Source organism: Ipomoea nil, unplaced genomic scaffold (genome assembly GCF_001879475.1).
Source record: "Ipomoea nil cultivar Tokyo-kokei standard unplaced genomic scaffold, Asagao_1.1 scaffold0715, whole genome shotgun sequence".
In the NCBI taxonomy this organism is placed as follows: Eukaryota; Viridiplantae; Streptophyta; class Magnoliopsida; order Solanales; family Convolvulaceae; genus Ipomoea; species Ipomoea nil.
Window position 1 is genome coordinate 390,260 of NW_017617143.1, and position 12,988 is coordinate 403,247.

At 32.4% G+C, this 12,988-nt stretch overlaps 12 non-coding genes across 12 annotated transcripts; all 12 read left to right on the forward strand.

The window, feature by feature from the left end:
• The first annotated feature begins 1,831 nt into the window (after nt 1-1,831).
• On the forward strand, nt 1,832-1,905 carry TRNAR-UCG. The gene has a single exon. It is a non-coding gene; the product is annotated as a tRNA-Arg (tRNA).
• A 913-nt stretch (nt 1,906-2,818) lies between these two features.
• Nucleotides 2,819-2,892, forward strand: TRNAR-UCG. The gene has a single exon. It is a non-coding gene; the product is annotated as a tRNA-Arg (tRNA).
• Nucleotides 2,893-3,894: 1,002 nt separating this feature from the next.
• On the forward strand, nt 3,895-3,968 carry TRNAR-UCG. Its single transcript has one exon. It is a non-coding gene; the product is annotated as a tRNA-Arg (tRNA).
• Nucleotides 3,969-4,895: 927 nt separating this feature from the next.
• On the forward strand, nt 4,896-4,969 carry TRNAQ-UUG. The gene has a single exon. It is a non-coding gene; the product is annotated as a tRNA-Gln (tRNA).
• Nucleotides 4,970-5,853: 884 nt separating this feature from the next.
• Nucleotides 5,854-5,927, forward strand: TRNAR-UCG. The gene has a single exon. It is a non-coding gene; the product is annotated as a tRNA-Arg (tRNA).
• Nucleotides 5,928-6,859: 932 nt separating this feature from the next.
• On the forward strand, nt 6,860-6,933 carry TRNAR-UCG. Its single transcript has one exon. It is a non-coding gene; the product is annotated as a tRNA-Arg (tRNA).
• A 927-nt stretch (nt 6,934-7,860) lies between these two features.
• On the forward strand, nt 7,861-7,934 carry TRNAR-UCG. Its single transcript has one exon. It is a non-coding gene; the product is annotated as a tRNA-Arg (tRNA).
• Nucleotides 7,935-8,777: 843 nt separating this feature from the next.
• Nucleotides 8,778-8,851, forward strand: TRNAR-UCG. The gene has a single exon. It is a non-coding gene; the product is annotated as a tRNA-Arg (tRNA).
• Nucleotides 8,852-9,694: 843 nt separating this feature from the next.
• On the forward strand, nt 9,695-9,768 carry TRNAQ-UUG. Its single transcript has one exon. It is a non-coding gene; the product is annotated as a tRNA-Gln (tRNA).
• An 866-nt stretch (nt 9,769-10,634) lies between these two features.
• Nucleotides 10,635-10,708, forward strand: TRNAQ-UUG. The gene has a single exon. It is a non-coding gene; the product is annotated as a tRNA-Gln (tRNA).
• An 892-nt stretch (nt 10,709-11,600) lies between these two features.
• TRNAR-UCG lies at nt 11,601-11,674 on the forward strand. Its single transcript has one exon. It is a non-coding gene; the product is annotated as a tRNA-Arg (tRNA).
• Nucleotides 11,675-12,562: 888 nt separating this feature from the next.
• Nucleotides 12,563-12,636, forward strand: TRNAR-UCG. The gene has a single exon. It is a non-coding gene; the product is annotated as a tRNA-Arg (tRNA).
• The last annotated feature ends 352 nt before the right edge of the window (nt 12,637-12,988 follow it).

Below are 12,988 nucleotides of genomic sequence, written 5' to 3' on the forward strand. Positions count from 1 at the left end.
CCCTTCACTGTCACCTGCCCTACGTCTTTTAAGATCTCCTTGCATACCGCTGTTCTCTTCAGTCGCTTCCACATCTGTATTTTCTCTGTCTGGGTTCGGCGTTTCCGTGGTCACTGGATTCTGTGGAAGATCGGCTAAGAGCCACCTCGCCCCAACCGGACGGGCTTGTCTACGAGACCCCGCTCGCATCCATCCCCCGTACGGGAATGTCCCCGGATCGATCACCTCCTCGTAAGTCTTTTTACAGAATTTCTCGGAATGGCCTAGCACACCGCAACAGAAACAGAATGTGCCCAGCCTCTCGTACTTGAAGCTTATCCACTGTGTTGTGCCATCCTTTCGATACATCTTCATTCGTCTCTTCAGGGGGGCTGACACGTCTAAACGCACCCTGATGCGGAAGAAGCTGCGCCAGAGACCACCAAAATTATTTGGATCGGCCTTCAGAAAAGCGCCAACATAATTACCGATGCGTTCGATGAATTCCGCTGATGCGTAGATGGAGGGGAGATCGTGGATCTGGACCCATATAGCAATGGCGTTGAGCGACACCTCCTCCGGTCTGGTTCCTGTCGGCACCATGTCACAAACCAACGTGTGGTTTTCGAAGGACCATGGTCCATCATCGAGCACCCGCTGCAAATCCTTAACATGAGGAAATTGAAATAAAAAAAGATCATCCGCGATCGGAAGCACCCTCATTCCCATCACTGGTCGCCATACGGACGCTAATACCTGTTGCATATGATCAAATTTGATCGCCCGATCCGTAAGGAATCGTTCGATCAACTCATAATGAGGGTTCGCCGTAGGAGGTACGAGAACGTCCGGGGCCTCCAGGCCGCCGATCTCCTCGTCTGCCAGGGACAAGGCAGCACAATCCGATACGAGCGTATTGGTATCAGGGGTCTCGAAACAGAGGGAGAACGAAAAATTTTGATACAGATCGGTTACGTATGATCTAAAACTCTCGTGTGATCTGAAACTCTCGTGGTGAAGGATCGGGAAACTGCATGTGAATATGTAAACCAAACTAATAACGTGGAGTGAACACGATTGCCATACCGATGTAACAACTGCCATAGTGGAGAAAAGAGACCCTAGACAAACTAGGAAGAAAACTCTCTAAGCACTACCTAAAGAGAGAACCATGTTACACCCTATTTTCTTTACTTGATATTACATAGATATGAGATTTACCCTTAGATAATGTTTGTAAAGTTCTTTCGTAATCTAAAAATAATAATTCGAATGTAATATGTTTAGATAATTAGATTTCCATAAATTCAATATCTCTTTTAGAAGGAATACCACGGAGGATACACGTGATCAGGTTGCGGGGCTGCTTGATGTGCCCAACGCTGACAATTTTGGAAGGTATTTGGGCCTGCCATCGTTTATAGGTAAAAATAAAAGGGTTGCATTTTCATGCTAACACTATGTGTTGGGACTATGTCCCCCTGGCTTCTTTCTAGCTTCGTAATTAATTCCACAATGATTTTTGGGTTTAAAAAAAGATAATTATATTTTAATTTTGTAAATTGTGATATAATTATAATTTTTTAACTTGTATTTAACATTAATATAACTTATTTGTCATATTTTTATTTTATAATTATAATATTATAAAATTTAAAATTATACAGTTCATAACTTAATATAATTTATAAAAATGTATATATAGGCTGCAACTAATATATCGTACAAGGTCTCAAGTGTTATCAAATGATATATTGTATATATTGTATATGCACTGCGCGGCGTATATTTGACATATACGTTCACTTGTTGACAACAATGATTAAATATTAGTTTAAAAGTATATATGTCTGACCGTATAGCGTAGTAGATTAGCGCGTCTGACTTCGGATCAGAAGGTCGTGGGTTCGAATCCCACTATGGTCGCTTAAATTATTTCCCTTTACACTTTACACGATGCTGATTTCCTTTGGAGAGTGACTCATTAAGTCTACACGATGCAGATTTCCTTTTTCTTGCCATTCCAGGAATCTGATTTCCTTTGGAGAGTGACTCATTAAGTCTACACGATGCAGATTTCCTTTTTCTTGCCATTCCAGGAATCTTACAATTACTGCCAACACCTTCTTTTGTCACACATGGTCTTGTACAATGATTTATCTTATTTTCTTTACTTGATATTACATAGATGTGAGATTTACCCTTAGATAATGTTTGTAAAGTTCTTTCGTAATCTAAAAATAATAATTCGAATGTAATATGTTTAGATAATTATATTTCCATAAATTCAATATCTCTTTTAGTAGGAATACCACGGAGGATACACGTGATCAGGTTGCGGGGCTGCTTGGTGTGCCCAACGCTGACAATTTTTGAAGGTATTTGGGCCAGCCATCGTTTATAGGTAGAAATAAAAGGGTTGCTTTTTCATGCTAACACTATATGTTGGGTCTATGTCCCCCTGGCTTCTTTCTAGCTTCGTAATTAATTTCACAATGATTTTTGGCTTTCAAAAAAGATAATTATATTTTAATTTTGTAAATTGTGATATAATTATAATTTTTTAACTTGTATTTAACATTAATATAATTTATTTGTCATATTTTTATTTTATAATTATAATATTATAAAATTTAAAATTATACAGTTCATAACTTAATATAATTTATAAAAATGAATATATAGGCCGCAACTAATATATCGTACAAGGTCTCAAGTGTTATCAAATGATATATTGTATATGCACTGCGCGGCGTATATTCGACATATACGTTCACTTGTTGACAACAATGATTAAATATTCTAAATTAACAATATTAGTTTAAAAGTATATATGTATGACCGTATAGCGCAGTGGATTAGCGCGTCTGACTTCGGATCAGAAGGTCGTGGGTTCAACTCCCACTGTGGTCGCTTAAATTATTTCCCTTTAAGAAAAACTTTAAACATAAACTCTTCCCCAACAAAAAGGAAAAATCCTAAAACATAAACTCTTTATTTCCCTTTAAGAAAAACTTTAAACATAAACTCTTCCCCAACAAAAAGGAAAAATCCTAAAACATAAACTCTTTCCCCACTTTACACGATGCAGATTTCCTTGCGAGAGTGACTCATTAACTCTACACGATGCAGATTTCCTTGGGAGAGTGAAGATGATTTTCTTGCCATTTCAGGAATCTTACAATTACTGCCAACACCTTCTTTTGTCACACATGGTCTTGTACAATGATTTATCTTATTTTCTTTACTTGATATTACATAGATGTGAGATTTACCCTTAGATAATGTTTGTAAAGTTCTTTCGTAATCTAAAAATAATAGTTCGAATATAATATGTTTAGATAATTAGATTTCCATAAATTCAATATCTCTTTTAGTAGGAATACCACGGAGGATACAGGTGATCAGGTTGCGGGGCTCCTTGATGTGCCCAAAGCTGACAATCTTGGAAGGTATTTGGGCCTGCCATCGTTTATAGGTAGAAATAAAAGGGTTGTTTTTTCATGCTAACACTATGTGTTGGGTCTATGTCCCCCTGGCTTCTTTCTAACTTCGTAATTAATTTCACAATGATTTTTGGCTTTCAAAAAATATAATTATATTTTAATTTTGTAAATTATGATATAATTATAATTTTTTTTAACTTGTATTTAACATTAATATAATTTATTTGTCATATTTTTATTTTATAATTATAATATTATAAAATTTAAAATTATACAGTTCATAACTTAATATAATTTATAAAAATGTATATATAGGCCGCAACTAATATATCGTACAAGGTCTCAAGTGTTATCAAATGATATATTGTATATGCACTGCGCGGCGTATATTCGACATATACGTTCACTTGTTGACAACAATGATTAAATATTCTAAATTAACAATATTAGTTTAAAAGTATATGTGTATGACCGTATAGCGTAGTGGATTAGCGCGTCTGACTTCGGATCAGAAGGTCGTGGGTTCGACTCCCACTGTGGTCGCTTAAATTATTTCCCTTTAAGAAAAACTTTAAACATAAACTCTTCCCCAACAAAAAGGAAAAATCCTAAAACATAAACTCTTTCCCCACTTTACACGATGCAGATTTCCTTGCTAGAGTGACTCATTAACTCTACACGATGCAGATTTCCTTGGGAAGAGTGAAGATGATTTTCTTGCCATTCCAGGAATCTTACAATTACTGCCAACACATTCTTTTGTCACACATGGTCTTGTACAATGATTTATCTTATTTTCTTTACTTGACATTACATAGATGTGAGATTTACCCTTAGATAATGTTTGTAAAGTTCTTTCGTAATCTAAAAATAATAATTCGAATGTAATATGTTTAGATAATTATATTTCCATAAATTCAATATCTCTTTTGGTAGGAATACCACGGAGGATACACGTGATCAGGTTGCGGGGCACCTTGATGTGCCCAACGCTGACAATTTTGGAAGGTATTTGGGCCTGCCATCGTTTATAGGTAAAAATAAAAGGGTTGCGTTTTCATGCTAACATTATGTGTTGGGACTATGTCCCCCTGGCTTCTTTCTAGCTTCGTAATTAATTCCACAATGATTTTTGGGTTTAAAAAAAGAAAATTATATTTTAATTTTGTAAATTGTGATATAATTATAATTTTTTTAACTTGTATTTAACATTAATATAATTTATTTGTCATATTTTTATTTTATAATTATAATATTATAAAATTTAAAATTATACCGTTCATAACTTAATATAATTTATAAAAATGTATATATAGGCCGCAACTAATATATCGTACAAGGTCTCAAGTGTTATCAAATGATATATTGTATATGCACTGCGCGGCGTATATTCGACATATACGTTCACTTGTTGACAACAATGATTAAATATTCTAAATTAACAATATTAGTTTAAAAGTATATATGTATGACTGTATAGCGCAGTGGATTAGCGCGTCTGACTTTGGATCAGAAGGTCGTGGGTTCAACTCCCACTGTGGTCGCTTAAATTATTTCCCTTTAAGAAAAACTTTAAACATAAACTCTTCCCCAACAAAAAGGAAAAATCCTAAAACATAAACTCTTTCCCCACTTTACACGATGCAGATTTCCTTGCGAGAGTGACTCATTAACTTGCCATTCCAGGAATCTTACAATTACTGCCAACACATTCTTTTGTCACACATGGTCTTGTACAATGATTTATCTTATTTTCTTTACTTGATATTACATAGATGTGAGATTTACCCTTAGATAATGTTTGTAAAGTTCTTTCGTAATCTAAAAATAATAATTCGAATGTAATATGTTTAGATAATTATATTTCCATAAATTCAATATCTCTTTTAGTAGGAATACCACGGAGGATACACGTGATCAGGTTGCGGGGCTGCTTGGTGTGCCCAAAGCTGACAATCTTGGAAGGTATTTGGGCCTGCCATCGTTTATAGGTAGAAATAAAAGGGTTGTGTTTTCATGCTAACAATATGTGTTGGGTCTATGTCCCCCTGGCTTCTTTCTAACTTCGTAATTAATTTCACAATGATTTTTGGCTTTCAAAAAATATAATTATATTTTAATTTTGTAAATTATGATATAATTATAATTTTTTTTAACTTGTATTTAACATTAATATAATTTATTTGTCATATTTTTATTTTATAATTATAATATTATAAAATTTAAAATTATACAGTTCATAACTTAATATAATTTATAAAAATGTATATATAGGCCGCAACTAATATATCGTACAAGGTCTCAAGTGTTATCAAATGATATATTGTATATGCACTGCGCGGCGTATATTCGACATATACGTTCACTTGTTGACAACAATGATTAAATATTCTAAATTAACAATATTAGTTTAAAAGTATATATGTATGACCGTATAGTGCAGTGGATTAGCGCGTCTGACTTCGGATTAGAAGGTCGTGGGTTCGACTCCCACTGTGGTCGCTTAAATTATTTCCCTTTAAGAAAAACTTTAAACATAAACTCTTCCCCAACAAAAAGGAAAAATCCTAAAACATAAACTCTTTCCCCACTTTACACGATGCAGATTTCCTTGCGAGAGTGACTCATTAACTCTACACGATGCAGATTTCCTTGGGAAAGGAAGAGTGAAGATGATTTTCTTGCCATTCTAGGAATCTTACAATTACTGCCAACACATTCTTTTGTCACACATGGTCTTGTACAATGATTTATCTTATTTTCTTTACTTGATATTACATAGATGTGAGATTTACCCTCAGATAATGTTTGTAAAGTTCTTTCGTAATCTAAAAATAATAATTCGAATGTAATATGTTTAGATAATTATATTTCCATAAATTCAATATCTCTTTTAGTAGGAATACCACGGAGGATACACGTGATCAGGTTGCGGGGCTGCTTGGTGTGCCCAAAGCTGACAATCTTGGAAGGTATTTGGGCCTGCCATCGTTTATAGGTAGAAATAAAAGGGTTGTGTTTTCATGCTAACACTATGTGTTGGGTCTATGTCCCCTGGCTTCTTTCTAACTTCGTAATTAATTTCACAATGATTTTTGGCTTTCAAAAAATATAATTATATTTTAATTTTGTAAATTATGATATAATTATAATTTTTTTTAACTTGTATTTAACATTAATATAATTTATTTGTCATATTTTTATTTTATAATTATAATATTATAAAATTTAAAATTATACAGTTCATAACTTAAGATAATTTATAAAAATGTATATATAGGCCGCAACTAATATATCGTACAAGGTCTCAAGTGTTATCAAATGATATATTGTATATGCACTGCGCGGCGTATATTCGACATATACGTTCACTTGTTGACAACAATGATTAAATATTCTAAATTAACAATATTAGTTTAAAAGTATATATGTATGACCGTATAGCGCAGTGGATTAGCGCGTCTGACTTCGGATCAGAAGGTCGTGCGTTCGACTCCCACTGTGGTCGCTTAAATTATTTCCCTTTAAGAAAAACTTTAAACATAAACTCTTCCCCAACAAAAAGGAAAAATCCTAAAACATAAACTCTTTCCCCACTTTACACGATGCAGATTTCCTTGCGAGAGTGACTCATTAACTCTACACGATGCAGATTTCCTTGGGAAGAGTGAAGATGATTTTCTTGCCATTCCAGGAATCTTACAATTACTGCCAACACCTTCTTTTGTCACACATGGTCTTGTACAATGATTTATCTTATTTTCTTTACTTGATATTACATAGATGTGAGATTTACCCTTAGATAATGTTTGTAAAGTTCTTTCGTAATCTAAAAATAATAATTCGAATGTAATATGTTTAGATAATTATATTTCCATAAATTCAATATCTCTTTTCGTAGGAATACCACGGAGGATACACGTGATCAGGTTGCGGGGCTCCTTGATGTGCCCAACGCTGACAATTTTGGAAGGTATTTGGGCCTGCCATCGTTTATAGGTAAAAATAAAAGGGTTGCGTTTTCATGCTAACATTATGTGTTGGGACTATGTCCCCCTGGCTTCTTTCTAGCTTCGTAATTAATTCCACAATGATTTTTGGGTTTAAAAAAAGAAAATTATATTTTAATTTTGTAAATTGTGATATAATTATAATTTTTTTAACTTGTATTTAACATTAATATAATTTATTTGTCATATTTTTATTTTATAATTATAATATTATAAAATTTAAAATTATACCGTTCATAACTTAATATAATTTATAAAAATGTATATATAGGCCGCAACTAATATATCGTACAAGGTCTCAAGTGTTATCAAATGATATATTGTATATGCACTGCGCGGCGTATATTCGACATATACGTTCACTTGTTGACAACAATGATTAAATATTCTAAATTAACAATATTAGTTTAAAAGTATATATGTATGACCGTATAGCGCAGTGGATTAGCGCGTCTGACTTCGGATCAGAAGGTCGTGGGTTTGAATCCCACTATGGTCGCTTAAATTATTTCCCTTTACACTTTACACAATGCAGATTTCCTTTGGAGAGTGACTCATTAAGTCTACACGATGCAGATTTCCTTTTTCTTGCCATTCCAGGACTCTTACAATTACTGCCAACACCTTCTTTTGTCACACATGGTCTTGTACAATGATTTATCTTATTTTCTTTACTTGATATTACATAGATGTGAGATTTACCCTTAGATAATGTTTGTAAAGTTCTTTCGTAATCTAAAAATAATAATTCGAATGTAATATGTTTAGATAATTATATTTCCATAAATTCAATATCTCTTTTAGTAGGAATACCACGGAGGATACACGTGATCAGGTTGCGGGGCTGCTTGGTGTGCCCAAAGCTGACAATCTTGGAAGGTATTTGGGCCTGCCATCGTTTATAGGTAGAAATAAAAGGGTTGTTTTTTCATGCTAACACTATGTGTTGGGTCTATGTCCCCCTGGCTTCTTTTTAACTTCGTAATTAATTTCACAATGATTTTTGGCTTTCAAAAAATATAATTATATTTTAATTTTGTAAATTATGATATAATTATAATTTTTTTTAACTTGTATTTAACATTAATATAATTTATTTGTCATATTTTTATTTTATAATTATAATATTATAAAATTTAAAATTATACAGTTCATAACTTAATATAATTTATAAAAATGTATATATAGGCCGCAACTAAAATATCGTACAAGGTCTCAAGTGTTATCAAATGATATATTGTATATGCACTGCGCGGCGTATATTCGACATATACGTTCACTTGTTGACAACAATGATTAAATATTCTAAATTAACAATATTAGTTTAAAAGTATATATGTATGACCGTATAGCGCAGTGGATTAGCGCGTCTGACTTCGGATCAGAAGGTCGTGGGTTTGTATCCCACTATGGTCGCTTAAATTATTTCCCTTTACACTTTACACAATGCAGATTTCCTTTGGAGAGTGACTCATTAAGTCTACACGATGCAGATTTCCTTTTTCTTGCCATTCCAGGAATCTTACAATTACTGCCAACACCTTCTTTTGTCACACATGGTCTTGTACAATGATTTATCTTATTTTCTTTACTTGATATTACATAGATGTGAGATTTACCCTTAGATAATGTTTGTAAAGTTCTTTCGTAATCTAAAAATAATAATTCGAATGTAATATGTTTAGATAATTATATTTCCATAAATTCAATATCTCTTTTAGTAGGAATACCACGGAGGATACACGTGATCAGGTTGCGGGGCTGCTTGGTGTGCCCAAAGCTGACAATCTTGGAAGGTATTTGGGCCTGCCATCGTTTATAGGTAGAAATAAAAGGGTTGTGTTTTCATGCTAACAATATGTGTTGGGTCTATGTCCCCCTGGCTTCTTTCTAACTTCGTAATTAATTTCAAAATGATTTTTGGCTTTCAAAAAATATAATTATATTTTAATTTTGTAAATTATGATATAATTATAATTTTTTTTAACTTGTATTTAACATTAATATAATTTATTTGTCATATTTTTATTTTATAATTATAATATTATAAAATTTAAAATTATACAGTTCATAACTTAATATAATTTATAAAAATGTATATATAGGCCGCAACTAATATATCGTACAAGGTCTCAAGTGTTATCAAATGATATATTGTATATGCACTGCGCGGCGTATATTCGACATATACGTTCACTTGTTGACAACAATGATTAAATATTCTAAATTAACAATATTAGTTTAAAAGTATATATGTATGACCGTATAGCGCAGTGGATTAGCGCGTCTGACTTTGGATCAGAAGGTTGTGGGTTCGACTCCCACTGTGGTCGCTTAAATTATTTCCCTTTAAGAAAAACTTTAAACATAAACTCTTCCCCAACAAAAAGGAAAAATCCTAAAACATAAACTCTTTCCCCACTTTACACGATGCAGATTTCCTTGCGAGAGTGACTCATTAACTCTACACGATGCCCAACACCTTCTTTTGTCACACATGGTCTTGTACAATGATTTATCTTATTTTCTTTACTTGATATTACATAGATGTGAGATTTACCCTTAGATAATGTTTGTAAAGTTCTTTCGTAATCTAAAAATAATAATTCGAATATAATATGTTTAGATAATTAGATTTCCATAAATTCAATATCTCTTTTAGTAGGAATACCACGGAGGATACACGTGATCAGGTTGCGGGGCTCCTTGATGTCCCCAACGCTGACAATTTTGGAAGGTATTTGGGCCTGCCATCGTTTATAGGTAAAAATAAAAGGGTTGCGTTTTCATGCTAACACTATGTGTTGGGACTATGTCCCCCTGGCTTCTTTCTAGCTTCGTAATTAATTCCACAATGATTTTTGGGTTTAAAAAAAGAAAATTATATTTTAATTTTGTAAATTGTGATATAATTATAATTTTATTAACTTGTATTTAACATTAATATAATTTATTTGTCATATTTTTATTTTATAATTATAATATTATAAAATTTAAAATTATACCGTTCATAACTTAATATAATTTATAAAAATGTATATATAGGCCGCAACTAATATATCGTACAAGGTCTCAAGTGTTATCAAATGATATATTGTATATGCACTGCGCTGCGTATATTCGACATATACGTTCACTTGTTGACAACAATGATTAAATATTCTAAATTAACAATATTAGTTTAAAATTATATATGTATGACCGTATAGCGCAATGGATTAGCGCGACTGACTTTGGATCAGAAGGTCGTGGGTTCGACTCCGACTGTGGTTGTTGAAATTATTTCCCTTTAAGAGAAACTTTAAACATAAACTCTTCCCCAACGAAAAGGAAAAATCCTAAAACATAAACTCTTCCCCAACAAAATGGAAAAATCATCGAATAGACACTTTACTTCAGATTTCCTTTTTCTTGCTATTCCAGGAATCTTACAATTACTGCCAACGCCTTCTTTTGTCACACATGGTCTTTTACAATGATTTATCTTATTTTCTTTACTTGATATTACATAGATGTGAGATTTACCCTTAGATAATGTTTGTAAAGTTCTTTCGTAATCTAAAAATAATAATTCGAATGTAATATGTTTAGATAATTATATTTCCATAAATTCAATATCTCTTTTAGTAGGAATACCACGGAGGATACACGTGATCAGGTTGCGGGGCTGCTTGGTGTGCCCAAAGCTGACAATCTTGGAAGGTATTTGGGCCTGCCATCGTTTATAGGTAGAAATAAAAGGGTTGTTTTTTCATGCTAACACTATGTGTTGGGTCTATGTCCCCCTGGCTTCTTTCTAACTTCGTAATTAATTTCACAATGATTTTTGGCTTTCAAAAAATATAATTATATTTTAATTTTGTAAATTGTGATATAATTATAATTTTTTTTAACTTGTATTTAACATTAATATAATTTATTTGTCATATTTTTATTTTATAATTATAATATTATAAAATTTAAAATTATACAGTTCATAACTTAATATAATTTATAAAAATGTATACATAGGCCGCAACTAATATATCGTACAGGGTCTCAAGTGTTATCAAATGATATATTGTATATGCACTGCGCAGTGTATATTCGACATATACGTTCACTTGTTGACAACAATGATTAAATATTCTAAATTATCAATATTAGTTTAAAGTTATATATGTTTGACTGTATAGCGCAGTGGATTAGCGCGTCTGACTTCGGATCAGAAGGTCGTGGGTTTGAATCCCATTGTGGTCGCTAAAATTATTTCCCTTGGTCGTGGGTTTGAATCCCACTGTGGTCGCTTAAATTATTTCCCTTTACACTTTACACGATGCAGATTTCCTTTGGAGAGTGACTCATTAAGTCTACACGATGCAGATTTCCTTTTTCTTGCCATTCGAGGAATCTTACAATTACTGCCAACACCTTCTTTTGTCACACATGGTCATGTACAATGATTTATCTTATTTTCTTTACTTGATATTACATAGATGTGAGATTTACCCTTAGATAATGTTTGTAAAGTTCTTTCGTAATCTAAAAATAATAATTCGAATGTAATATGTTTAGATAATTATATTTCCATAAATTCAATATCTCTTTTAGTAGGAATACCACGGAGGATACACGTGATCAGGTTGCGGGGCTGCTTGGTGTGCCCAACGCTGACAATTTTTGAAGGTATTTGGGCCTGCCATCGTTTATAGGTAGAAATAAAAGGGTTGCTTTTTCATGCTTACACTATATGTTGGGTCTATGTCCCCCTGGCTTCTTTCTAGCTTCGTAATTAATTTCACAATGATTTTTGGCTTTCAAAAAAGATAATTATATTTTAATTTTGTAAATTGTGATATAATTATAATTTTTTTAACTTGTATTTAACATTAATATAATTTATTTGTCATATTTTTATTTTATAATTATAATATTATAAAATTTAAAATTATACAGCTCATAACTTAATATAATTTATAAAAATGTATATATAGGCCGCAACTAATATATCGTACAAGGTCTCAAGTGTTATCAAATGATATATTGTATATGCACTGCGCGGCGTATATTCGACATATAGGTTCACTTGATGACAACAATGATTAAATATTATAAATTAACAATATTAGTTTAAAATTATATATGTATGACCGTATAGCGCAGTGGATTAGCACGTCTGATTTCGGATCAGAAGGTTGTGGGTTTGACTCCCACTATGGTCGCTTAAATTATTTCCGTTTAAGAAAAACTTTAAACATAAACTCTACCCCAACAAAAAGGAAAAATCCTATAACATAAACTCTTCCCCAACAAAAAGGAAAAATCGTTAAATAGACACTTTACACGATGCAGATTTCCTTGGGAGAGTGACTCATTAACTCTACACGATGCAGATTTCCTTGGGAGAGTGAAGATGATTTTCTTGCCATTCCAGGAATCTTACAATTGTCACACATGGTCTTGTACAATGATTTATCTTATTTTCTTTACTTGATATTACATAGATGTGAGATTTACCCTTAGATAATGTTTGTAAAGTTCTTTCGTAATCTAAAAATAATAATTCGAATGTAA